Raw genomic sequence first — 25,326 nt, forward strand, 5'->3', positions numbered from 1 at the left:
TGGTGTCGGAAGGAGGCAGTGTAGACGCATGTCTGGCAGCTGCCTTGTGGAAATCAGCCTCTGGGTGGTGGGGAGTTGGAGTGTGAATGTGGCCCCACGTCATCTCCTCCCCCAAACTGGAGACATCGTAGTTCTAGAGACTCAGTGTGCTCCCCACACGCGCCCTCCTCAGTTCTTCATTTGCCCACACACGTCAGACTGGACGCTGTCTCTCTTGACAAGGAGGGTCTCACTCTCCATCACTCTCAGAGGAAGAGACAAAAAGATCTTCATAGAGGACACTTCTTGGGGGATGCGCACATGGTTTCTGTGAATCCAGGCGCCCCTGTGGGCTTGGCACTCGAGGTGCAGGCTTCTTAGATGAGACTGAGGCTGGAGCCGCTGTGGACCTGGAGCTCTGCGGTGCTCTGTTGAACGGGGTGAGGACACTGAGATGTGGAACGCGGCTGGACCGTGGAGATGGCCGCACTGCCCCGGTCTGGACTGCATTCAGGTGAGAGCTCTTGTCTGGCCTCAGCGCAGGTGCCATGGAGATCACAGCAGGGGCCTCTGGAAGCTCAAGTCTAGTTTTTTTGGTGGGATTCTTGCAAGTCTCAGTGGGCACGTGTAACAACCTCTTCCTTGGTGCCTGCAAGCTGAGTTCTGTGTTCTTGTTCAGTCTATGTGTGGCAGGCTGTCGGCTGGGGGCCACAGCGGGACAATTGTTTTGTGCCTGGAAAGGGAAGATGCGCTTCAGCTGGTGTGCCTTGTTGAGAGACTGGGGAACGTCATGAGAGCAAGCGTCGGGCGTGTTGGTGGTCGTGGTGGTAAACAGTGCAGACTGCTGCAGAGACAGATGGAAGGAGTCAGCACAGGCTACTTGATGCCCTTGATCAGGGCCCAGGGGTGAAGGGGGGGAACTTACTGTGGGTTCCTGGATGGAAGACTGTGCAGAGCAAGAGGATCTCATGCCAGCCATCTGCATAGGTGGCCCCTTTGTGCGAACCAGGTCTGAGGTAGATGTCTTCACCCTTGAATAGACAGGCATTGGCCTGGTGGGAAGCTGTGGGATAAGAAACCTCATATTAGAAATCTCTGGATTGTTCCTGGTACCTCTAATTGCGTTTGGATTCTCAAGCAGTGTAAAGTAAAGATATAACGTATCTGTTCATTTGCAAACAGAAGATGTATGATAACAGCCTGGTGGGAGGAAGGACAAGCAAATACTGCAATAAATAAGGGGGCTGGGCAGGAATACCCTAGTATTTCCATCAATCAAGAAGAGAGAAAAAAGAAGTTACTCTTGAAAAAGACATGCAGTAGTGATAAGCACATGGTCATTGAATCTGTGACGCTGAATGGGGCTTCTTGTGAATGAAAAGCTGTTTCTACAGGTACTTTCTTGATCAATGCATTATGGTGAAAGTCCTCTTTATGTTGTCTATTTTTGAAAGAAGGGACACAAAACATTCTCTAAAATATTCTGGGTAGTGTAAAAGGTCATATTGTATTAGCACTTTCTGAAAAAATATATGAAATTTTCAAAATATCAAGAATCAATAAAGAAAGTGTACCCACTGAGATGTTGCTGTCTGACTGGCAAAGAATTCACTGAATGTGGGCATAGAAAGGAAGGAAGTGCAGGGAACCAGAAAGGGATCCAGAGGAGGGATCAGAAGTCGGACTCACTCGGATATAGCCACAAGACTCCCTTAGGTCTTTATAGTGAGTCTGCTGCATGCTCTGTGCCCTCCGGGGCTTGTTCTGGGTTGTTGTCTTCATCTCCTGGTGTTCTGGCCTGCAGAATACACTATGCTGAGTTTATGGACATGGCCAAACGTTCTGCCCCACCGTAGACTGGGAATCAAGGATCAGGCACAAATTGGAGGTTCACACTAAACATAGTTTTTTTTTCTGGGAGGGGCCTGGAAGCCCCTGTACAGTTTGCCAAGACTGTGTGTTGCTTTTCTTTAAGATACCACCACCAACAATTCTGTGTTGGCTACATTACTTGCTTTCCTTGACATGCTATTGCTTCCATCTGTCAAGTGCCAAGGGTTCCCTATATCCTCTCCCTCCTGATATTCTCCATAGTACATAACAGCTCCTGAGTATGTCTATTTCTCCAAAGCTTCCCTGCTATGGTGTGCATGGGTGTGCCCAGGAAGGAGGCCCGAATCCCACATCCACTGAGATGATTCAACTAGTGGCCTCACCATCTATGGTTTCTTAGACTGTAGATCTTTCTGGTATCACACCACCTTATCATTCTCCTATGAAGGGATTGGTGCATTTGAATATCTGAGGTTGTGTTTCACAACAACTCATAGCACCACCAAATTCTGGAATGGACCCAATCCTTAGTTTCCAATGGCCAGTGTTCTGCCACCAGCAATTCTTTACCTCTGTCCTTGTTCAGTATGTCTGTTCATCTCCTTGAAGGACTTTTCGGAATGTGTCCCCTGGAGTCTTCTTGGTTCCAGGTTCTCTTTTTCCACACTTGACCCCAAGGGCTGGAGAGGTAAGGCCAAATCCCAGTTCTTCATGGGGCACTTCCTGCTGCTCATTTTATGCCCCCAGGCCCCGCAGTTCTTGCACCTCACCTGTGGGTGGAAGATGAGCATGGTGGTTGAATCCAAGGTCAATATAAGGACAAATTATTGAATATTGGGTTTGGGAAGGCTACATACATAGGTGGCTCTTTACTGATCAGAAAATCCCAAATCTTGTGCTTCTCCCACACATAGATTTTAAGGAATTCCAAAGGGGAACGACTATCATGGCTTGAGGTGAGTCTAACGAACCAGAAAGTGAATAATGGGCAAAAAACCCCACAGATACGACACTGAACCAGAATTGGCTCTGCTCTGAACAGACTCTGAATAGACTCCTCAACCAGATAACTGTTCACTCCTTATCAGCTTTGCATGAAGCAGGGCATACCGCTGGAGATAACAGAGCTGTCTGTGATTAAGCGCCCTCTGGGGGTCAGCAGGCACACTTACCTGGGAAGATATGCCATCTGATGGAGGAGACCTCTCCTTCACTGGTCCGCTGTGTCTGGTTTTCAGGTTCTGCACTTTAGAGGGTCTTTGAGATTGCTGGGGCCTGTCACGATCTACCTTCTTTGTTACGTCTGTGGGTCTTTGGTTAGTCATCCTCACACCTTGGTTGATGGATTTCCTGGAACACAAGAGAGTACACAGAGCTTGAGCTACATATATAGACAAAAGTCCCAAAGGGCTTGGGAAAGACATGACTATTAATCTATCCCACAACTAATGGATTTTCTCCTGAGTTGACATCAAAATGTATTACTCTTTTAAGCTCTCTCACGCCACAGCTACTAGAATGGATGGCTGTCTTAGATAAGACCACTCTCCCTGTACACAGTGGAAGTCGATGGGGACCCTCAGATGCACGGTTCTGGAGGATTTGTACGCTTAGATGCTTTTGTAGCTCTTCCTGTGAAATGTTCAACCCAATGAGGCCTGCTTGGTGTGGTTTGGTGTTGGTCACACTGTCTGGTCCCTCTCCCATGCTTGTCAAAACCCGTGCATTTCATAGCAACTAATACCAGTCCTGCACCACCACCACCCCTGAGCCCAACAAACCCACAAGTGTGACAGAATCACTTGTCACTGCTGAGTCATGCAGGTCCCTGGGCCACATTGGGCCCCGTGGAATCAATACCTAGAGGCAGACAGAACACTGCCCAGGGGCGTGCCGTCAACCATAGGATGCCTGGGAAAGCTGAAATGCACAGACTGGTTCAAACCAGTGGACTCACAAGAAAAACCTACTATGGTCAACAGCAACAGAATAAACACGTCCTTGCTAGTTTAAGCAGCGAACACCATCCTGCCTGTGTGCTCATGACACACCCAGGCCTAGGCCCATGACTCCATCACCCGGGCCTACCTCTCCCTTTGCGGTCCAGGTGTGAGTGAGGCCGTGTGAGGCTGGTTCACTGAAGGCTTCCTTCTCTGGTTTGGCTCACAGCGGGCTCTGGGATCCTCTCCTGGCTTCAGGGGGAACCGTAGCAGCACCTCCACTGAGCTGGCAACCATCCACTTTTCAGTCATCATGTCAATCTGATAGACAACAAAAGGGAGTCAAAATAGAATGAGAACTGTGTTCAAAAGATAAAAAATAGAAGAAGCGCACATGAGATTTGGTCATTTTGTGCACTGTCAAACACAGCATTCCGGTTTCCCTTGTTCCCCGGCCCAGGGAGTGTTTGGCAAAGTCTTGGAGTCGCTATCAGCGGAGGGAAGCAGAGAGACCAATGAGACTTTGCAGTGTCCCCCAGGAGGACACTGAAATGTCACAGCAGTTGCACCCGACAGTGCCCATTCCCATCAGGGCCACCCACATTGGTTCGTGACCATGTTGTAAATCTTTTATATCACCCCTAGCTAGTCACAGGCAGAGAACCTCTCTCAGGGTTGACTCACATATTCAGGTCTAGTAGTCCCCTGCAGGGCGCCCTTTGGAATCGTGCATTAAATGTGGGCCACTGCGAACCATTGGCAGCCTCCGTGTACCAGCTGCCGGGCAGGAGGAAATCCTGCAGCCTCAGAAACTGAACAGACTGACCCTGTAGACAAGTCTGCTCAGTCCAGAAGCGTTTCCATGCCTCACAATAGACTCCCAGGCTCTGCGTGCAAAGCTCTGCTCTCTCCTCTTGCAACTCGGCTAACCCTGCCTGACTCAGTGGACACAAGCTTGCCTTTGGTTGGTTTATTCCACCTTACCCCAATATTCACAGACTCACATCTCGCTGTGGGATCCCAAAGGCCTTCAAGAGTTGCTTTCCTTGTTCCATTGAAAGAGTGTTCGGATCCATCAGGCTTGCCACCACCCTCGGTGTCGTGGTGCTCTGTGGGAATGAACAAGAAACGAGGGAATGTACATTCCGGGAATCTCTCAGGTGCATGGTTAGCCTAGAACTAGCTTCTCTCCCTGACTTAAGCGTTCACGGAAAATGTTGTACGACCTTGAAAAGAGACTAAAAAGGACAAATAGGAAATAATCATAAAGACAGAAGAATTTGTTCTCCTAAAAGTCCCTGGTACTTCCAACATTCATCTCCAGCAAAACTCAATGCACCAGTTTTTCTTGAGTATGCCATATTTACTGTCCAACTGAGCCATGCATATGATGCAATGGAAAATATCGTGACTGGGTTAATGCGCTCATTAGCCCCACAGTAACTTCCTTGCCCTTCAATGCTCTAACAGGGTCTTGCGCCGCACATTGACCTAAGGCAAGGCATTATTTGATCTCTTGGCTTCTGCCTCCAAGAGCATTGAACGTGGCTGCAAATGAGACACAGTCCCTGACAAGTATAACCTTCTCTCCATTTATCATGACGGTACCTTTTGGTCCAGCTCTGAAATTATGGTTTCCTTAATTGAGTTGTAATATTCACTGAGGCTACTATGCTTGACCTTCAGTAATAAGTGTTTCAATTCCTCCTCACTTTCAACATGCAAGATGAGTCATCTGCATCACACAGACTTGTAAGAAACCTCTCTGACTCCCAGAGCTTCATAGGATGATTTGCTTGGCAATAGCTGAGCTCTATCACACTGGAACTGCCACTTCAACTCAGGGTCTCAAGGAACATCTTTGAAATAATTATTGAAATTTTCCTGTATCATGAAATCCTGTTAAGAGTGTCAGGAGTCCTTGCGTCCACACGAGGAACCCTGGTAGTAGAGTGGATTGCTCTCTGGGCTGCTAAAAGGAGGGTAAGCAGTGCTAACCCCACAGTCACTCTGAGGGAGCAAGATGACACTTTCTGTCCCCGTCCACATCAACAGACTCAGAACCCAAAAGATCACTTCTACTCTCCTCTTTCGAGTTGCTATGGACCAGCAATGACTTGATGGCCTTGAGATTTGCTCTTGGTTGGACCATGTGTCCTTTCGTGAAGTGTGTCTTGGTTTGGCTCGGTTCCCCAGAAAAGCAACACAACAAGGAGTCCACATAGAGATAGATTTCAGAGAAATTACTCACACTGTTGGAGAGTTGTAGGCACGTTCCCTTGAGGGACCAGAACTCAGACTGGCGTCAGACTCCTCTCTGCAGGGTCACAGGATCCAAGGTTCGCAAGGAATGCAGTAAGATGTTGAAAAGTCCCAGATCGGCAAGCAATGGAGCCGTCCACTGCCTCAACTTCCCTGAACCAGGAATCAGGAGTAACCAGGTGCAGGCAAAGAGGCCACCAGAGTGTGCAGAGCTTCCCCTTATATAGGTGCTTGACCCACCCTCACTGATCCTCTCATGAAGCTGTTTGCCATAGGTCAGGATGCTCAGTAATCCCTTCACCCACCCTAATCCTCTCCTACCCTCCACTTGCTGGAGACTTTGCATTGCATTAAATGTCCTGGCACTGGGGGGATGCTCTATGCCAAATTCCTTTCCATTGACGTCATTTCAATTTGTGTAGAACTGCCCCCTTTGATTTTCTGAGACTAAATCTTTACAGTAGTAGATCATTTTTACGGTTCCCATGCAGAGATTAGTGCATTCAAAACATTCCCCTTATGTGTTTGCCCTTGTTCTCAACAACAGCAACATGGGCCAGTGTAGAATTGCCCATTGGGCGGGGCCAGCTTGATTGCAGGAGGTCAAGTGTAGTTATGTAAGTGGGTGTGGAAAGTGCAGGAGCCATAGAGGTGATGGTGCTGAGGAACCTTCCATGCTTTTTAGACGAAGTCTAACTATGGACTTTTAAGGCACGTGAATTTCATTTCAAGAAATCTATTAAATGAATTAAAACAGAAAGCAACTGACCTTGACCTATGGTTACCATGGGTAGGCTAGTTACTGCTTAGCAGGCATTGAGTTCCTTTCAATGGGGGGACAATTTCAGAGGGGACATTAATAATGGCTATGCCACAGGGATATTATTATTATGCACACTAAATTATGCCTTTAGAATTTGTGGAATTAGGGAAATTTTTGTTCTATACAGTTTTTTGCCAAAAGTGAAAATTTAACACGAATCACAGTGAGTATGGGAAAACATAGTGTGGCAAAATTGATTGTCGTACAGTTTGTGAAATTTTTCCTGATATGTTTGACGTGCTGAGTTGCATGATATGTGCATGAGCAGCCAATTAATCTGTTTCAATCCAGATGGTTTAGGAAAATATTGGAGTAAGTCCTCTCCAAGTGAAGAAATGAAAGGTGAACTTTCTCATAAGGGTTCATCTCCTAAAAACAAATAGAATTTTAAAAGTCCAGAAAAAATAGGGCATTTACATAAAACAAATCGCAGGGCATATAAAACACGACTTGGTATATAATAGCGGAAACACGCCCCTTAGTTACAAGCATTATTAGATTATATTAAATACATTTTTTTTCTTGCCGATCCCCGAAGCGTTTATTGGGCATACTGGGGCGAGAGGTCTCAGCCTAGAAGAAGGTGTTGGGCCGCTTGGTGGTGAAGCGTGGCTTGTGCTGGAGTCGCAGGACTCGGTGGGACAGTGGGAACTTGATCTTGGAGTCATGGAACTGCTTGACCGAAGGCCGGCGGCACTTGCTGGCTACAGTCTCATCCACCTTCATGATTTGGATGGAATGGGCCCGGGCTCGGTGCCGAGCACCCATGTCACGATAACACTGGGTGACGGCGCCTGCGGTGGTCAAGTCCCGGTACTCCCGGTACATGTTGTGGGTCCCGCTGTGGGAGTCCTATCGCAGCCCGATGCCAAAGTTCTCCACCTGCAGAGGGGACTTCTCGAACACCTGCCCGCAGTACACAATCTCCCCGGAAGACTTCTTCATCTTCTTCATCGAGACTTGACGACGACATGGTTGGGGGCGAAGAAGCGCATAAGGTAGAGTGGCGGGGTCCGGCACTTGGGGGTGGGCAGTCAGCGGCCCACACCTTGTACTCACAAAGCGCGCCGGAGGCCTTCATGGCGGACCTTCCGCGCTCGTCCCGACCCGCAAAAGCAACTCCATTTTCACAAAGAAGTGAAATCAGTATGATAAATAAGGAAAAAGAAAATCAAATGATCATTGAAAGAAGAAAGAAATGACCAGCAAATAATCTCATTCTGCTGGGAACATAGTTGACTTTTCTCTGTCAGATCACGTGGTTGAGAACAGAGGAAGAGTTTCAACGACAAATCCAGGTGTAAAATAACCTTCTTTCTCCCAGTAGCTGGGAGCATCCCAGCTGAGAGGTGCTGCTGCTGCTGTTGGGTACCAGGGCCTCCAGCCCCACCCATGGAGAGCCCACTCCCACAGAGGGAGCACTGCTCACTCCGCTCAGCCGCCCAGTTGTGGAGTTGCCTGAGTCCATTGATGCAGCCTCTGTGTCCATCCATCCATGGGAAGGCCTTCCTCCTCCTCGCTGCCCTGCCACTTCACCTCACATGATTTCCTGCTGCAGGGACTGGTCTCTCCAGAGCACATGTGCGCAGTATGAACACTGATCTTGCAATGGTTGCCTCTGGAGAGCACCCGCCCTTCCTTTTCCTAAGACACATGGATTTGTCCTCTTAGCACCCATGGTAACTGTCAGTGGTTTCCTCTAGCCCCCACTGGAGATGCATCCGTTTTCCTAAGGTACTTTTTACTCAATATTGAACTTACACATTTATATGATGTAATAGGGAATGTTGATGTCAAGGAAATATCTGAATGGTCCTTCAAAGGAGCCTTGAGATATTAACTTTCACCTTAACTGATAAGAAGTATCAATTGGACATTACCGCTGAGTTACACGGGGAAATGGAAGAAGCAATAAGCATAGAATTCGGTGCCATTGATTACATCTCCGTATTGTGAGTCATTGTGGTCATCCCTCTCCAAACCGTCATCCCTCTTCTCATTGTTCCACCGTCAGGAAAATGAACTCAATGCCCCTCAGCAGCCACGCTTCGTCTTGCACCCATGGTGACATTGGTCAAGTGCATCAGTTTCTGTCTCTCTGCATCCACGACTTCTGTGTTTCATAACCTGGGATCCTAACAGAAACAATAAAGAACAGAACCAAAAAGAAACAAATATATACATTTCCTTTATACCTACATACATCTACCCATAAAATCTAAAAATATAAATATACGATAAGAAAAAAAGTAAACCAGAAATATTTTGAAATCCAGAGAAGAAAGTTCTGTCACGGACCAAGCGAGAATTATTTAAGCCTAGGTAAATTCAGTTTGGGTCAAGAGGGAGATCAGCTGACCAAGTGTCCTATCACATCGTAGTTGGATCCATTTTACTCAAGTTCACCACCATCTCTGTCTGATAGTAAAGCCATGTAGGTCCCTTGTCATGGCCAGCGAGCATCTGCCAGAGGATTCGTTTGACTAGATTGTCTTTAGTTGGATTTGGGGCTCCCGCTGTCCTACAGGGCCTTGTACAAAATGGGTGTTCACCAATTAAGACCTGATATTTTTCCCTTCATCATATTTGGATTTTGTCATTTTCACCTTTGGATTGCTCACACAGGCTGGTGTGCTTCTTTGATGTGGACTTAGTTGACACCTCATTGAGATGGCTCCCTGTCTGAATATAAGACTTTAAGACATCAGACATTGATAGACTGGCACCAGGCAATTTCCTCACATTTTTCTGTAGCGCCCTTATTTCAGGAGCTCTCCATGAAGGTGAGTATCAATGTGGTAGTTAGATAATCTTTTGTCAAGTTGAGGATTCACCATAAAGTGGTGGAGTCTAGCCTGTTAATCAGATCATAGCCAAGGAGAACTTTTTGTGGGCATCACCTTCTTCTGATGATTATGGGAAGCCATACATTTCTTCCTTGGAGGCAGGAGACACCTCTGGGCTCCCTCCCTGGGAGACATTTGCAGCGGACAAGACACATGGAACTGCAGTAATGCCTGGAGCTGGAGAAGCCACATGGGTCTGCCCTGATGCAACCAGACCTCTGAAGCCAGAGAAGCCACGTAGAGATCTCTGCCAACACTGACATGATTGCAATGCCACTGGATCCAAGACTTTCTACTCACTGACCTCCCATTACCCATTACCCTTTTTACCCATTACCCTGCACTCGGTGTCATTGCATGTGTTTCATGAGTCTGAAGAGGACTTTATGGATTGGAGTCAGACATATGGCCTAATATCGGACTTATGATCTTGGACTGGATTTGGTTGGGATGCTTTCTTAATGCCCAATTACCCTTTATATAAAATTCTCTCTTAGACACATGTGAGTTTCTTTTACATATGTCTTTTACACATGTCTCTTTTACACACATGAGAATTTTTTTCTCTAGTCTACCCAGACTAAGACAATCAAACAGGACCATGTTACCAGAACTAGGATTGTTGTATTGGGGCTAGAAAGAAATGGGAACCCACAATTCATTTGCTTGTCAATGGGTCATGAATAGCTCTGGTTGCTTTAACTAACTCACTTACTCACTCACTCACTCACTCACTCATTCACTCACTCACTCACTCATTCTCTCACCCACCCACTCACTCACTGCCAGGCAGTGAAGGTTGCCTCTTGGTGGCCCCCTGTGGGTTTCAGACTGTGAAACAGCTTATGAGCGGGACAAGCTCTGCGTTTCTCCCTGGGGAAAGCTGGTGTTTCAAATTAGCGCCGTTGGGGGTCACGGCCCATCATGTAACACCTGTGCACCAGGCCTCCTTGGTTTCCTCAGCAGTCCTATTGTGACCAAAATGAAACCCCACAACACCACAACAACAACAAACAAGCACCAACCCCTCACATGCTCAGAGGGGTCAAGTATGGGTAAGACAGAAAAGTGTCAAGGAGTTTCTGCATTGTGACAAGGATTCTCTGCATAAAAGAGAAAGGCAGCAACTAAATTACGCTACTTACACTAATTAGCTTAACACTTTCACCTGCTAGCCTTAGCCCACTGTATAAAGTCCCAAGCCAAGCAAACTAAAGCTCTGAAGCTGATTGTGGTGGTGATTGCACAACCCTTAATACGATTCAAGGATTAAATTGTATACTATGTGAAATGCTTGTCAATGAAACTTTAAAAGAAATAGGAACTTTGAATTAATCCATATGTTAAAAACAACTATCTGAAGAAAAGTGTAAACTTTGGAGAGCAACCAGAGCAATATTCTTCTCATATATTCTGACACATATACAAGATGTTATTTGGAGTACAGAAAACACACATCTATGTATGAGTTTCAGAGCAAAAATCTAAAGTTTGAAAATTATTTCGCAGAAGCTTATCTTTAGAGAAAACTTCAGAGGTGCTTTCAGTTTCCTGTTTTATTATTGCTAATTATGAATAATTATCTGCTGGATCCAATTGCCTTTTTGCTATCAGTAAATACTGATTATGTGCTACCATTTTACCTATAAGCTTAATAACATAAGCAACCGTAAAAGTCAGTAATTGGGTATTTGCTATAGATCACAAAGTTACCAAGTACCAGAGCAGGATTGAATTCCAGGTCTTGCTTGCTCTAAAACTCCTACATGTAATACACGCTACAGAATGACTACATAGCAACTTACTTTACTTAACCACTAAGGGAAAACAAGCTGACTCCATCTTCCAGCAAAACGTAAAGAGTAGGTTTTGAATAACCACTTCGCAGGGTTATTTATTTGAAGCTCCTCATGATGAAACAATGGTCCGTCTACCTCCAGTACATTAGGCCATCAAAGGTCTCAGTGCCCCTTGTTTGCCACCGAACAGGTCACAATAGTCTGCAATGCATGCTATACTACCCAAGATGAATAATGTCCCAGGTGTTAGATATTTCCTGGTAGTGTCGGTAGGGACATTTAAAGAGCTCACTTGCCAGAGCACATTTTCAATGTGTGTAGAGAGTGAACAGAGGAGTATGGTAACTGATTTAAATCAGAGGCTCAGTAGGATTTGCCACCAGCTGGTCTTCCCAATTTTTCTTGTCAATTTCTAGCAGCACCAGTACAAGGGACTTAGAGTCAGAGTCATAGCTGAATGTACCTTTTGGATACAGCTGTAACAGAAGGACTGCAATTTTAAATCTCTGTGCATTTAAACCACATCTGTTGTTAGTTGCAGTTGTGTTGGGTCCTAATTCATGGCAACCCCATGCTCAACATGATGAACTACTGCCTGGTTCTGTCATCTTCTGTGCTTCTAGTAATCATCACAACTCCGTTAGGCTGGCTTCACTAGAAAAGCAAATCCAGAGGAAGTCATAGATGTGTAAGAAAGAGTTTTATTCTAGGAGAGGGTCATATCTGATCAGATGAAGGGGTAGTTGGAGAGAATGGAGCACATCCTGGCCCACCAGGCCCTGAGGATGATGACCCCAATTAGAGCAGCCAGTCCACAGAGAGGACACGTGGCCAGCCCAACTATGAGACATGATGTCCCTCCGTGACCCATGGCCCTGCCGCGGATAGCACCAGAGACATAGTGTGGGAATTGCGCCCGACCTGATCCCACCACACTGAGGCAAAGCACTGGGGGATTGTAGCGGAACAGCCAGGGAACATAGCAGCAAGGTCTCCAGAGAATGCTGACAGTGGACTTTGAGGCCAGGGCATGGTGTCCCAACATGTGGACTAGAAAACACTTGTAAAGGCCAACAAACGATCCTTGAACTAACTACAAGCTTTTCTTTCTTGATGTGTTTTGTTTTGTTCTTTGTCAGTGGTTTGTTGTCGTTGTTTTGTTGTATACTGTTGCTTTGTTTTGCTCTGTCTTGTTTTTGTGCATGTTATTATCTCCGCAGGTCTGTCTAAATAAGATAGACTGGATGAACTATCTGGAGGTAAAACAAAGGGACCAACAGTTTGTGGGGGACATGGGATAGGGGGAGGTAGGGGGTAAGGAAGTGGTGTTAACAAACCCAGGGACAAGGGAACAAGAAGGGATCCAAGTTGGTAGTGAGGTGGGTGTGGCAGGCCTGGTAGGGCATGATCAAGGGTAAGGTAACGAGGAGGGATAGCTGAAACCCAGGTGAGTATGGAGCATGATAGTGGGACAGGAGCAAAGTCAAGGGAAATAGAGGAAAGAGCTAGGAGGCAAAGGGCATCTATAGAGGTCTAGACAAAGACATGTACATACGCAAATATATATGAGGATGGGGAAATAGATCTATCTGTCTATATTTATAGATTCAGTAGTAAGGTGGCAGAAGGACCTTGGGCCTCTACTCAAGCACTCCCTCAATGCATGAATACTTTCTTCTATTAAATTGGCACTCTATGATGCTCACTCTCCCGACACAATTGCTGAGGCCAAAACGGGTGAACAAACAAATGTGGTGAAGAAAGGTGATGGTGCCCAGCTACTAAAAGATATAGCGTCTTGGGTCTTAAAGACTTGAAGATAAACAAGTGGCCATCTAGCTCAGAAGCAACAAAGCCCATGTGGAAGAACACACCAGCCTGTGTGATCACGTGGTTCCAAAGAGATCAGTTATCAGGCATCAAAGAACAAAAAAATCATATCATTGGGGGCACATCTCCATGATACAATCGCTGAGGAAAGACAGGTGCATAAGCAAATATGGTGAAGAAAGCTGATGGTGCCCGGCTATTAAAAGAGATAGTCTGAGGTCTTAAAGGCTTGGCGGTAAACAAGTGGCCATCTAGCTCAGAAGCAACAAAGCTCACATGGAAGAAGCACACCAGCCTGTGCGATCACAAGGTGTCTAAGGGAGCAGATATAAGGCATCATCAGAAAAAAATCTTACCATAGTGAATCAAGGGGGATGTGCAGTGTGGAGACCCAAAGCCCATTTGTCGGCCACTGGAGGTCCCTTGGCAGAGGGGTCTAGGGGAGGAGATGAGTCAGTCAGGGTACGATGTAGCACCAATGAAGAATACAGCTTTCCTCCAGTTCCTACACAAATCCTCCCCAACACCCCTCAACTATCATGATCCGAATTCTACCTTGCAAGTATGGATAGAGCAGAGCATGTACACTGGTACAGATAGGAGCTGGAGGCACAGGGAATCTAGGGCAGATGATACCTTCAGGACTAGGGGTGTGAGGGATGATACTGGGAGGGTAGAGTGAGAGTGGGTTGGAAAGGGAACCGATTACAAGGATCTACATGTGGCCTCGCCTCGGGAGATGGACAACAGAAAAGGGATTGAAGGGAGACGTCAGACAGGGCAAGATATGACAAAATAATAATTTATAAATTATCAAGAGCTCTTGAGGAAGCGGGGAGGGAGGGGAGAAAAAAAGGACCTGATGCAAAGGGGTTAAGTGGAGAGCAAATGCTTTTAAAATGATGAGGGCAAAGAATGTACAGATGTGCTTTACACAATTGATGTATGTATGGATTTTGATAAGAGTTGTATGAGTCCCTAATAAAATGTTTAAAAATACGTAAATAAAATGAAAATAAAACAAAAAAGAAAGAGCTTTATATCAACGAGTGAAGCAGCTTCTTGAGCAGGGAGAATAGACATAGAACATGAATAGACACACACACACAGATAACACAGCACTGCAGCACAATGTAGACACAGAAATGGTACGAAACTGCAGCAGCCTTGACAGCCCGCAGTGCTTTATTATATGTACTAGTTACTGGCAGTGTTCCCAGACAAGTTTGCTATTCCCACACTTGAATTTCTCATTGCCTTGACAGCGATTTCTGTATCTCGGCCCATACCGCTTGTTTACATTCTACCAGGGAAACACTGTTTGCAGCTACTTCCACAATTCCCTTACCGTTTGCAGTAACGAAGCGGTTTATGAGAACCAGCTAGGACAGATGTTTGCGTTCTGTCCTAGACAGATACATGACACAGGACACAGCTCTCCTTTCATGGGTCCTTCAGTGAGTAATGGTATATAAAGAAAACATCCCAGCCCAATGTAGATCAAGTTCATCAGTCTAATATTAGTCCATAAATTCTTTGTCAGACTCATGCAGCACATGCAATGATGCGAAATGTCAGAAGATCACAAGCCAGTGGGTGCAAAGTCTTGTGGATCCAGTGGTAGTGGAAGGTGGAAGCCTCTCCAGGCTCTCCCAGGTCTCAGCGTGGCTCCATGTGCTCGTGAACAGGACGGTGAAAGCAGAGAGAGGGAGGCTGGCCTTCAGAGAACCGTTGATCTCAGTAGCCCTCCAATCAAGCTGCAACCAGATTGATGGGCTAACCTCCACCGTATTCACTCTTAATACCCTCAGGTTGACATGAGATTATGTAACTACCACCAGGTAGTTTCTTCATGTCTGTCTTGGCCAGGAGACTCCACGGAAAACCCTTCAGCATCACTGCAATGCTCACACCTCCTATGGTAGGCAGGACGCGGCTGCACATTGGTCAATAATTGAACCTGGTCTCCCCCATGGAAGATGGGAATTCTACCACTGTCTAGGATATAAATATTGAGGGTAGTTGGTAGGAAAGACTGATATTAAATACAGTAGGAGTCATCAAAATATGAAATGCATAAAGATTGATCTGCTACTTATTAGTGAGTTGAAATGGACTACTATTAGCTATTTTTAATCAGAAAATCATATGATTTACTGTGCCTGGACTAGCACAGGTGATTACTATGCTGAGAGCAACACAGCCTCATGAAGCCAATGCCGCATGTGATTGGATGAGATCTACCCACTTCAAAGAAATCTAATCAAACAACTTCTATTCAAATGTATGCAGTAACCACAAAAGCTAGTGATGAAGACACTGAAGAATTCTACCTAAGTCTGATTGGAAATTGAGAAAACATGCAGTCAATATGCATCGATAGTCGGTGATTGCAATGCAAAATTTTAAACAAAGAGGAAAGAATACTAGTTGGAAATATGGACTTGGTGATAGAAATGAAGCTGAAATTTGCAGGATAGAAGTTTGCAAGCCCAAGGACTTGTTCAAAGCAAATACTTTATTTCAACAACACAAAAGATAACTAACTATACACATGGACTTCCCCGCATGTGGGAAGACCAGGTGGAGAAGCTTAATAGCAGCAGCAGCTGCAACCAGGCCAAAGTTGACTGGGAATGAAATGATCAATTGCTCATATGTAAATTCAGGTTAATGATGGAGAAAATTAAAACAAATCCACAGTAGCCAAAATATGCCCTTGAGTCTCAGCCACGTGAATTCTGAGACCATCTCAAGAATGGATTTAGCACACTGAGAGCTGATGACAGAAGAGCTGATGAACTGTGAGAGGGCATTTGAATTGGGGGGCCGATAAGAATATTGAAAATACCATGGTTTCCAGAAGAACAAATAAATCTGTCTTAGAAGAATTACCACTAGAATGTTCCTTTGAGCCAGGACAGCATGACTTCTTCCCATGTACTTTGGACATGTTGTCAGGAGAGACCAGTCCCTGGAGAAGGACATCATGCTTGGGACAATATTGAGGCAGTGTAAAGAGAAGACCTCGGACAAGATGGATTGATACAGTGGCTGCAACAAAGGGGTTAGGTTTGAGAAATAATTATGAGGATTGCACAATGTGTTCTGCTGTTGAACACAAGGTCACTGCGCGTCAGAGCTGACTGCAGGCAACGACCTCACAACAACAGCATGCGTAAAATTCAAGTTTGCACCAAAACAAATACATGCCAACTTGTTAGAACATATTTTAACATGATCTTTTTAGGTAAAATGAGGCACGAAACGAGAAGAGACGGACCATACTCGCCGAGGATTGATTAAAAAGCAGGCTTTATTGGGGACAAGCAGACGGGTTCAATAGCCTGCAGCAGAGTGAAGCTGTGGAAGCCGCCACTGGGGAGCACTTAAGGGTTTTGTTTATACCCACCCCTGTTGAGGTGCTAAAGAACATAAGATATTAGTTTTTTTTTTTTTTAAAAAGCCTATCAGAACAACATGCTTCTGCCAAAATTGAAAGAAGTACAATAATAAAATTTATGGCAAACTTGAGTAGAAGAATGGCTAAAACATTGATGCTCACAGAAAGTGTACGAGGACAAGGTCCTGAAAGAAACCAACAGTTTATAAATGTAAAACTCCTTTTGAGAAGGGGCAGAATGACAGAGAAGATGAAGCCTGCAGTGGCCGACTCCCCACATCAATCTGTGAGGAACAATTCATATTGCTTGTGTCCTGGTTGAAGAAGACTAGTGATTAAGAGCAGAAACAATACCACACTCAAGACATCTCAAGTAGTTCCAGTTGTGCAATTCTGACTGAGAAATTAAAGTTGAGCAAACTTTCTTTATGATGGCTGCCCAAACTAGTGCACCCAGATCAGCTGCAGGTGAACTGATTGAGCTTTTGGTGGAAATTTTAAAAACTGAGTTCAAGAACCTGAAGCATTTCTTGGAAGAACTGTAGGAGGAGATGAAATAAGGTTTTACCAGTAGGATCCTGAAGGTAACACTTGATCAAAGCTTTGGCTACAAATAAGTGGAAGTTATGCAGTCAAAGCAAAGGTCATGGCAACACTTTTTTTTTTGAGGGGGGGGGGGAGGGGGGTTTAGTGCTCAAGGAATTTTGAGTGTTGAATTTCTAGAGGGCCAAAGGACAATACAAACTCCTTATTAGAAGAGCGCTTTGATAAAGTTAGTGCTTTACAGTACAAGAGATCCTATTTTGAAAACAGTTTTTTTAAGAGAACATTTAATAAGCTTTAAAAGAGACAAAGACAACACAAAGCCACACCTGAGGGAGATCACCGACACGGGATTGAAATGGCATCTGAGGGTTCTCAATCTCAAGACCAAAGATGAATAGGGTTTGGGCGTGGGGTGTGGGGCGTGGGGGCATTGAAGAAAGTGTCACAAAAGTATGATCACTACATCACAAGCATAGGTGGGACTACAAAAGCAGGGGAGGAACCATGATTGGAGCAGGCACATTCTTACACAGAAGGACTTACATGATTGGTTCAGGGTCTTCTGACAAAGGCAATCAGGGTCCAGCTGATAGTCCATGACTCTTGACTATGTGACTACAAGCACCATCCTCACTATGGTGACTTCCTTCAAGGCCACACCTAAGAGAGAGACTGCCCCTCCCTGGGCAGGGCAGGGAGGGGTAAAGACAATCCCCTCTCCAAGGCCTTCTGCCTGGGGGCAAGATTATCTACATCTCTTATTAATGATCAGCAAGTTTTCAATGTAGGCTTCATCTATATCTGAACTATCTGCAAATGAACTTTGGGCTGTTACCTCCATTCATCCCCTCTTGCAAACCAGGGAGCTCAGGATTGAAGCTCTAATCTATTTCATAGGGCCACAGAGGGCTGGCATGGTACCTTTGCCCTTAGCTGCAGAGCCCTTCTCACCCAGAAGAGGCAAAGTTAACCAGAAATAAAAATAATGGTGTCATCAAAGTAGGGATCCAGTGAAAGTCAAAAACATGGCATGGAGCACAGACCTTGTTTGACAGAATCTCCGAAAGTATTGGGATCTGAGCACCAATTAAATTTGTATAATCTGTTTTAAAAACGTGTTGGGCATTTCTTTCAACTTTCCCTGAAACATTGATATGCATACACAGCAAGAGCTACTGCAGACCCCCCACAGCTCGTGAGGTCTGCGGTCCTCAGTTCTAGGTGGCTAACGCAGTTCTTGAGATGGTCTCAGGATTCAGGTGGCGTAGACTCAAGGGCATATTTTGGCTCCTGTGGATTTGTTTTAATTTTCTTCAGTATTAAGCTGAAGTTGCATATGAGCAATTGATTGTTTCACAGTCAGTCCTTGGCCTGGTTTTAACTGCTGCTGATATTGAGCTTCTCCACCTGGTCTTCCCATAGAAGTAGTCAATTTCATTTCTGTGCATTCCATTGGGGGAAGTCCATGTATATTGAGCTGTTGAAAAAAGGTATTTGCTATGAATAAGTCCTTGGTCTTGCAAAATTCTATCATTGGATCTCCAGCTCCATTCCTATCACCAAGTTGGTATTTTCCGACTATTGGTCCTTCCTCTTTGTTTCCAACTTTTGGGTTGCAATTTCCAGTAACTATCAATGCATCTTGATTGCATGTTTGCTAGATTTCCAATTGAAGTCCTAGGTAGAATTCCTCAATTTCTTCATCACTAGCTTTTGTGATTGCTGCCTACATTTAAATAGTTGTATTGATGGGATCTCCTTGAAGGTGGAAGCATTTAATCCTATCACAGATAGCATTGTACTTCATGATGGATTTAGCAAGATCCTTTCTGACAAGGAATGCCATGCCAATCCTCTTGATTGCGTTATGCCCAGCAGAGTAAATCATATGATTTTCTGATTCAAAATAGCCAATACTAGTCCATTTCAGCTCACTGATGTCTAGGATATTGATCTTCACGCATTCCATTTCATTTGTAACCACTTTCAATTTTCCTAAATCCATACTACACACATTTTAAGTTCCAATCGTTCGAAGAAGTTTTTCAGCTATTTTCTCACCCTGAGTCATGCCTCATCAACAAATCCAGATTCCCATGGACCACAATGGGAAGATCTTCTTCATATTCAGATAATAAAACTTGAGAGATAAATAGACAATGCATTGGATGTACCAAAGGAAAGCCAAAGCCTTTGTAACAGGTACCATAGCTTAGAAAAAATGATATTCACACAACTTGATTAACCTTAGATTCACAAATGATTTATTGACAGAACATACACAGCTCTGAGACGGTCCTTCCTTATGAATTTCCCTGAAACTGTCCCAATGAAAACATGTACATCTTTTTACATGCAGAGGCTTGCTATTTACCCAGAGCTTTCCATATTCCATAATCCACACAGATGCTCCTAATACTATATACAGATGTAGTTTAGCGCTATATACAGATGAATTTTAACACTATATAAATATAAATCTTACCATTATATACAGATGACTCAAAAACTCTAAACAGATAAGAGCTGGAAACACAGGGAATCCAGAACAGATGTACCCCTCAGGACCAATATGGAGAGTAGCCATACCAGCAGGGCAAGGGGAAGGTGGGGGCAGACAGGGGGCACCAATGACAATGATCTACATATAACCCCCTCACAGGGGGACAGACAGCATAAAAGTCGGTGAAGGGAGACATTGGTAAGTGTAAGTGTAATTCACGAAAAAATAATAATTGATAAATTATCAAGGGTTCATGGTGGAGCGGGGTGTGGGGTTGAGGGGAAAAATGAGCTGATACCAAGGGCTCAAGTAGAATAAAAATGTTTTGAAAATGATGGCAACAAATGTACAAGTGTGTAAGACACAATGAAATGTATGGATTGTGATAAGACCTCTGTGAGCGCCCAATAAAATTAATAAAAAACAGAACAAAACTCTAAAGAAATGAATCATAACATACTGTGTACATGCTTAACACAATACAACAGAAGAATTCAACACTTTCTACAAATGATTTTTAGAGCTTTATGCGAAATCATTGAATAGGATATTTCACTTTTTCAGTTTCTCATAAAATTTCTAATTTACAATGCCATCTATATAACAATAAATTTAAAATTATTATGTACAATACATATTAACTGTGACTTTTAAAAGTCTACATTTCCCCATCAAAACAAAAGGGCAAAAAGTCAAATTCCCCCTTGAGGATCGTATTGATTCCATCAGTGATTTATGCAATGACAGTTCAAGGCGCTGTTGAGATGAGGCGTCTCTGTGAGCATTGCCCATCCTCAAGCTGCAGTCTTCGGTTGCTGCCTTGTTCAGAAGGATTTCTCGATGGCGCCCTGTTTACATTGAATACGGCGGTTGGTGCTAGAGGAACATTTTCTGTCTCATTCCTTCCAAGGGCACATCCGGGTGTATCAGCACCTGTCACCATGCTAGAGCATCATTGAGATAGGAAAGATACTGGTTAGTTGTTCTGAGTCTGCTTTCACTGGACTCCCACTAAGACAGGGGTCTCACCAAGGTCCCACAACACCCACTTGCACCATTTGTTACCCAGGAGCACAGGGGCATAGAGCACAGAAGCAGGTTCATTTTCCCTTTTCGGTTCCCTGTAATGATTGTGCAGCGTGCCTTCCCGAGGAGAGGTGCTCCTCCCCGTTTGCCCACCACATTCTCCTACAGAAATACCCGGGCGTCCTCTTGGAGGTGACGCGCCCTTCCCTGGTCTCAATGTGACTTTTCTGTAAGGTTCTCCCTCCTTCCCTGTGCAGGGTCCATTGATCTTATATGGCCTTGTCTCAATGTTGTGTGGCAGGAAGTGCATGGTCTTCTCCTTGTCTCCCTCTTGTCGGAGGGACTCCAGTGCACTTGGGGTCTCTGTCCAGGTGGTTCTCCTGGAGTTCATTGAAGGGGTGAGATGTATGGCTCATGGCTGGTCGGTGGACTGACTACTCCTTTTGTCTTGGGATTGGTCTCTAAGATTTGTTTAATTGGTGTGTTTCTTACAGTAGTGGAGTCATACAATATTTGTGATTTTGTGATTGAATTATTTCACTCAGCTCCTTCCCTCTCCCCCCAACAGGTTTCATGCGTTCGCAACTGTTTTTAAAGGATCGGTGATATTCTATTGTGTGTCTGTCCCACAGTTGTTTCATCCATTCTTCCACTCTTGGCATTGGCTGCTTCCTATTTCTTGCTGTTGTGAACTCTGCTGTTATAAATACGGAGGAGGTTACACCCTCTCGCAGTGTGTGTCTCATTTCTTTGGGGTAAATGTCTAATGGTGGTTTTTCTGGATCCTATTGGATTTCAGTTACAGGTTTCTTTTGGTATCATCATTTCATTTTCTGCATTAGTTCTATGTATTTACAAATCCACCAACAGTGTATATGAGGTCAAACTCGTCCTCCTCCTGTGTCGTGTTTTGTTGTCTCCTGCTTTTTGATTTGGACTAGAATCGTGAGTGCAGTGTTAGCTCAGTGTGTTTCATTTGCACGTGCCTGGTGGGTAGAGAACAGGAGCATTTTTTCATGTGCTTGTTAGTTATGTCTACTTCATTTTTTGTCAGCGTCTGAGCATGCCTCTTTTTCATTTCTTATGTGGGTCGTTGCTTATTTCCTTTTTGAGCCCTTGTAGAGTTCTGTATATTTTGTTAAGTAGACTTTTTGTGACATGTCCTTAGTAAAATATATTTCCCTCAATATGTGGGCTCAGGTTTTCCTATTAGCTTCCCGTTATATAAGTGCCTGGCCCACCCTCACTGATCCTCTCATGAAGCTGTTTGCCATAGGTCAGGATGCTCAGTACTCCCTTCACCCATCCTAATCCTCTCCTACCCTCCACTTGCAGGAGACTTTGCATTGCATTAAATGTCCTGGCACTGGGGGCATGCTCTATGCCTAATTCCTTTCCATTGATGTCATTTCAATTTGTGTAGAACTGCCCCCTTTGATTTTCTGAGACTAAATCTTTACAGTAGTAGATCATTTTCACAGTTCCCATGCAGAGATTAGTGCATTCAAAACATTCCCCTTATGTGTTTGCCCTTGTTCTCAACAACAGCAACATGGGCCAGTGTAGAATTGCCCATTGGGCGTGGCCAGCTTGATTGCAGGAGGTCAAGTGTAGTTATGTGGAAGGTGTGGAAGGTGCAGGAACCTTAGAGGTGACGGTGGTGATGCACCTTCCACGCTTTTTAGGCGAAGTCTAACTATGGACGTTTAAGGCACATGAATTTCATTTCAAGAAATCTATTAAATGAACTACAACAAAAAGCAACTGACCTTGACCTATGGTTACCATGGGTAGGCTAATTAATGCTTAGGAGGCACTGAGTTCCTTTCAATGGTGGAACAATGTCAGAGGGGACATTAATAATGGCTATGCCACAGGGATACTATTATCAAGCACACTAAATTATGCCTTGATAATTTGTGGAATTAGGGAAATTTTTGTTCTGTACATTTTTTTTGCCAAAAGTGAAAAATTAACACGAATCACAGTGAGTATGGGAAAACATAGTGTGGCAAAATTGATTGTCGTATAGTTTGTAAAATTTTTCTTGATATGTTTGACGTGCTCAGTTGCATGATATGTGCATGAGCAGCCAATTAATCTGTTTCAATCCAGATGGTTTAGGAAAATATTGGAGTAAATCCTCTCCAAGTGAAGAAATGAAAGGTGAACCTGAGCCCTTGTAGAGTTCTGTATATTTTGTTAAGTAGACTTTTTGTGATGTGTCCTTAGTAAAAAAGTATTTTCCCCAATATGTGGGCTCTGGTTTACCTGTCTAATGAACTCTTATGAATGTGCATAAGTGAAGCAATTTTTTGCATATCCCAGTCAACTATCTTGTCTTCTGTTGTGTGTACCTCTTTGGCGGTCTATGCATCCCTGCAAAGAGAACCTTAATTTTGTTCAGCATTCACATTGATGAGCCTGATAATTGAACAGTTTATGTGTTGGTCTTAGAGTATCTTGAGTTCATTTTTGTCCCTGGGGAGTGATATGGGTCTTGTGTCATTCTTCTCCTATGGAAATCCAGTTTGTCCAACCCTCTCCGAGGAAGAGGCTGTCTTTTTCCCATTGGATGTTTCCCACAGTTGTAGTCAACTTGATTTGTGTGCATCCCATGTGTGTAGTCGACTGTTGTGTTGTTGAACAAAGTATTTGCAGCGAACAAGTTGTTTGTCTTGCAAAAGTCTTTCGTGCGATCTCCCGTTTCACTTGTCATCTAGGCCATATTTTCCAATATGGTTCCCTCTTCTTTGTGTCCAAGTTTTGCACAGCAATCCCCAGTAGCCAATAATGCATCCTGATTTCATGATTGATAAATCGCTTCCTGAACTCCTTGGCAGAGTTGTATTCATTATTTTTCCTCGAAAGATTGTGGCCTTATTCTTATCAGAAATAGCATAGTACTTTATGATGGATTTAGGGATATCTTTTATGAGAATGCACTGGAGGTCATTCCCCTGATTGCGATCCTCCCGGCATAGTGAATCATAGCACTCTTTCAAAAGGCCAATACCAGTTCAGTTCAACTCACCGATGCCTAGGATATTGATCTTCATGCACTACATTTCATTGTTGAACCATTTCCAATATGCCTAACTTTATATTTAGTATATTTCAATCTACCCCAATGAGAAGATTTCCGCTGTTTCTCTTAACCTTGACTCATGCACCATCAGCCAATGAAGATTTCCATGGCTGTCCTCTCACAGGCTTTATTCCTCATTGGTCCTCTCCCCTCCAAGAAAGCAGCTCCTCCTGCATCACGTTTGTAGTGGCCTGGGTTTGAGGGACCCATCCTCCGGCAGTAGCTGAGACAGTATTCTGCTTCCTGTTTGTTGGCTTTGATACTTGGCCATGCTGGCACCAGGTTCCCAGGAGTCTTCCTTCGAAGTGGGGAGTCAAGTCCTCCTTCCCTTTCACATTCAAATGAGGTGATTAGAAACGCCATCAGCTGTGTCAGGGGCACTTTGGACCTCAGAGTAACCCTCTTGCTTTCTAATGCTTTACAGAAGCCTTGTGCAGTTGATATACCGAATACAGTGCATCCTTTGATCTCTGGACTGCTGAGCATTGATAGTGGATCCTAAGAAGGCAAAATCCTAGCCTATATCTATTTTTTTCTCTGTTTATCATAATGATTCTAACAAATTTTTTCTTTCATCTGGCCTGAAACAAATGGGATGAGTTAGATGGCCCCATGTTTACCTTCAAGCCTTTAAGATCCCAGACGCTATTTCTTTTGATAGCCTGGCAACATCAGCTTTCTTGACCACATTTGCTTATGCACTCACCTTGTCTTCAGTGATCATGTTGGGAAGGGGAGCATCAAAAAATGCCAGGTAAATAAAACAAAGTGTTTTTGCGATGATGTAATATTGAATGGTGGCCCAAGTACAGTAAATCTACAGAGCTCTATTTCCCCATTACCTCATAATAATACATATACAGATGTATGTGCCTGTATTTATACCCCTATAAATAAACATGCAGATCTTTTCCATACACATAGACTTGTTGTTTTCCTGAGCTTATCAAATTTCACAGTTCATATTGACCAATACTAACATTATAACTGATGAATTTCAACACTGTATAAATATGAATATTAGCATTATATAAAGATGAATCCTAATCATATATAGAGATCAAGACTAAATACCGAAGAAACTTAGCATTGCATAGAGATGAATGAAAACACCCTGTAGATGAATATTCACACTATATTTAGAAGCTTAAATCAATGTATGGAAGAAGTATATTTAACAGTGTATGCAAATGATTTTAAAGCTTTATACTAATATTCTTTAAACTTTTATATGTCACATGTTGTTTCATATACATTTTCTAATTTACATTGCCATCTATGCAACAATAACGTTTTAAATATAATGTAGACTTAATATTATCTGTGAGTTTTAAAATCCATTCCAAAAAGTTACAAACCACGCAGAGATGTAGTTGGTGTCGGAAGGAGGCAGTGTAGACGCATGTCTGGCAGCTGCCTTGTGGAAATCAGCCTCTGGGTGGTGGGGA

General features: G+C 44.1%; 1 pseudogene; it reads right to left on the reverse strand.

Annotated features, from left to right (window-relative positions):
- Positions 1 to 7,410: 7,410 nt before the first annotated feature.
- LOC142441151 (large ribosomal subunit protein eL20 pseudogene) lies at positions 7,411 to 7,918 on the reverse strand (annotated as a pseudogene).
- Between the last annotated feature and the right edge of the window lie 17,408 nt (positions 7,919 to 25,326).

This window comes from Tenrec ecaudatus, chromosome 2 (genome assembly GCF_050624435.1).
Source record: "Tenrec ecaudatus isolate mTenEca1 chromosome 2, mTenEca1.hap1, whole genome shotgun sequence".
NCBI lineage: Eukaryota > Metazoa > Chordata > Mammalia > Afrosoricida > Tenrecidae > Tenrec > Tenrec ecaudatus.